Source organism: Podarcis tiliguerta (assembly GCF_965153285.1).
Source record: "Podarcis tiliguerta genome assembly, chromosome: 3".
In the NCBI taxonomy this organism is placed as follows: domain Eukaryota; kingdom Metazoa; phylum Chordata; class Lepidosauria; order Squamata; family Lacertidae; genus Podarcis; species Podarcis tiliguerta.
Window position 1 is genome coordinate 97,895,732 of NC_139536.1, and position 3,212 is coordinate 97,898,943.

Below are 3,212 nucleotides of genomic sequence, written 5' to 3' on the forward strand. Positions count from 1 at the left end.
ATGGACAGAAGCCTGTTTTTAAAGCTGGCAGTGAAAGAAAAAATTGTGGTTAGAAAAAATGAATTAACTTTGGTATACAATAATGTGAAGATGAGGCTCTCTGGAGGCTGCCTTCAATGTGCCTTTTTAGTCAGTTGAGGAGGAGGACAAGGCTATTAAAATGGTTGGGATTGTAGCCAATGACAGAGTTAGAAAGTTCTTTTCAAAAGCCTCTGTTCCCAAAGAACAGTTTCAGGTTCCCACACGGTCAAAATGGCAGCCAGTATTACGTTTTAACATGTCTGTGTTGCTCTCTGGAAACCTAAATTATGGAAATAACCATGTTATCTAAAAATGGTAAGATGCATTTATTCCACAAGTATATTTGTTTATCAAACAAATTACACTCTGAGGCTTTTGCAGTAATTATTCAAAGTGGCTGTAGTTTATTTTTTTAATGTTCCATTTTATTTCTTCAGAGTTCTTAAAAACAGGTTTCTTTCTTTCTAAACGTCCATTATTTTGGAGGTATAAGACTGGCTTCATTATCTGGAAATGTAACTTGCTGGGTGGCCATAGGCAGAGAAGCGGCAGTTTTGCGCTTCAGTCCTTTAGCCTTTTTTTTTAATGAATTACGCCAGGCTCATTCAGTAGAATCCATATGGAGCAGTATTAAGTAGAAAGCAACTGACCGGCCTCTCATTTTGTTTGATTTGGACCCCTGGATGCCCTGTAAAGACTGCAGAACTCTAGAGCTGAATGACGTGACAACAGTTTGAAACATTTTCTTCTTTGGCAATTAAGAGACACTCTTAGGCGTCGAGAAGTCTGTTGCAAAAGGCCCTGTGCTCCACAAGCCCCTCTCAGATCTTTTAGAGCAACGTGGAGGAGATCAGGTGGATTTATGAGCTGATAAGAGGTAGTTATCCATTTATATATCATATATATATATAGTCTGAAAGAGTGTCTTCTCCAAAATACGAAACCCAGTAGGTTTGCTTTAAGTAAAGAAAGGCAGCCTTGGATACTGCAGAGATACTCAGCTACCTCAGCTTTTTGTATTTTACTTACCACCGGTGTTTACGGAAGGCTGTAATCCACCATTTACGTGCCGATGTGAAGGTACTTTGTCACTAGACCACTTCATAGTAGCATGCTTGTGCTCTGAACCAGACTCTAGCCCTGGGCTACTGCAGTAATCCAAAGTTTTCCCCCTCCTTCCCAGTCAGAATGTACATGCAAGCACCCTAATTTTAGCCAAGCCTTCTCCAGGCCCCCTCAAACGCCACTTGTCTTCGTTCCTAATGTGCATTTTAGTCACACTATTTTAAACGCGACTCCTGTAGAAGTGCTGTATTTTTGGTGGGAAAGTGCGATTAAAAATGAAAAGCATCTTGAACTAGTTCTTTCATTTTAGAAATTTGATTGTGGGGAACTTTTCATCTTTTAAGTTAGTATTTATTGCCATGACACCCGTCTAGGATATTTTTGCCGCCGTCAAAACCATTAGCATTTTGTATTTTGATGGAAATTGTTACAAAACTTTGAGATTTGATGAAATGAAATGTAGCAGATTTTTTGTAGTAAGTTTCTGGTAAAGCTATTTTTTTGCAAGTCTCAGGTTCTTGCAGCATTTTTTAAAAATATTGTAGTTTAAAGGTTCTTTCGTTCAAGTAGCAGCAGCACTTGTGAAAAGAGAGACTACATACATTTTTAACAGGTTACTAAATTTGTACAAGTTTAAATCCTTTAAATATAGTTGTCAGATAATTTGAAAAGAGTATCTTAAATTCAGATCCAACATTGAAAATGCTTCCAACTGGTCAGTTAAGGGGAAGAGAGAGAGAAAAAACTTTAGTAGTTTTGAATGTTGATAAGAAAGTGAGGACTGCTTCCTAAATGTTTAGGTTTTTCGGAAGAATTAGCTTATATAAATGTGTTAGTGGGCAACATTAAAATTATATAGTCACCCTTTTTGACTCCAAAACCACACTAAAACATGTATTGCTTTTCTTTACTAATAGCTTAGTGGTTGTAGAGTTAAACCTGTTAATCTATCCATGTTGTCAAGTTGTTTACTCTCTGTATTTTTGTTACTATTATTTTGCCACATAAAATTGGCAATAATCTGTACAAATCAATTCCTGTTCCTTGTTATGAATATTACCAATGAACTCCTGTGCAAAGGCCTTTTCCTAGGGCCAGATGGAGGTTAAATTTCTGTGGGGGTAATGATGGAACTGCTTTAAGATGAACATGGCTGTGGAGTTAATTGTATTTGCAAGCTTGAATTTCACCTGTGATTAATTTATGTTTTGTGTCCTTGGTATTGTTGCTTGAGTTTTCTCATATGCCAATGTATTTATTATAGGGTTTTATTTTGGTTTTGGTTTTCTAATACCTTGTCTTACCATACTTTTTAAGTTGGAGGGTCATTTCTGGCTTCGTTTGATATTCCGAAGGGCAGGTCTTGCAGCTGGTCATCACTTCTCCCTCCCTTTTTTGTGTGTAAATTCACCTTAAGCTTGAATCTGGGCTCCTTCTACCTGCTTCTTTTCTGTATTGTACATTGGTTTACTTAGGCAGTGGGGGATGTATTGTTGTTTGCTTCCATTCATGTGCGTCGGCTTTTTGATTAAGTAAGCTTACTTCATCAGCTATGATAAATTTTGGATTCTCTTATAAGTTGTATTCAGGATTGTGTTTCACTTGATCTCTCTCTTTTTTTTTTTTTTTTGCATCTTGACTTCATTCTGCATTAGTTAAGTAAATTATTTAATTTTTTTTGAACTTTTGGATATTTTGGACATTTTACTGTAATTTGTAATATAACTGCTGTGAAATACTTGAATAAAGATGACAAGTAAAAATTCCGAGTTTCTCTTGATACTGCTTGCATTTAATGAAATGCTAATCGCAGGACTCCTATCTTGTGATTAAACAGTTTAGGCAGCATAATTTGTTATTGGAAAGATAATGGCCGCTCTTACTTAACGCAAGAATGTGGAAAAATCCAGTTGGCCGAGATTCAGCGTGTGACTTTAGGCATATTGAAGGGCTTGGATGCACTTAATGGGAATGTTATACTTTTTCTTTTGAATTTCCATCTATCCTCTCAACCTCTTAAGTTTAGAAAATGCCCTTTGTTGCAGACATGTGTCACTGGGGCTCGCTTGCTGTTTGAAATGTGTTGCTTGGGCTTGTGGAATTAGTCTTGCAGTTCTTTAGATCTA

At 36.7% G+C, this 3,212-nt stretch overlaps 1 protein-coding gene across 4 annotated transcripts in view; it reads left to right on the top strand.

The window, feature by feature from the left end:
* ATAD2B (ATPase family AAA domain containing 2B) overlaps window positions 1–2,849 on the top strand; it is a 61,538-nt gene extending 58,689 nt beyond the window's left edge. For all 4 annotated transcript variants that reach the window (XM_083431427.1, XM_083431426.1, XM_083431429.1 and 1 more), the window contains exon 28: window positions 9–2,849. The gene's annotated coding sequence lies outside the window, so the exon portion shown is untranslated. The remainder of the gene's footprint in view (window positions 1–8) is intronic.
* The last annotated feature ends 363 nt before the right edge of the window (window positions 2,850–3,212 follow it).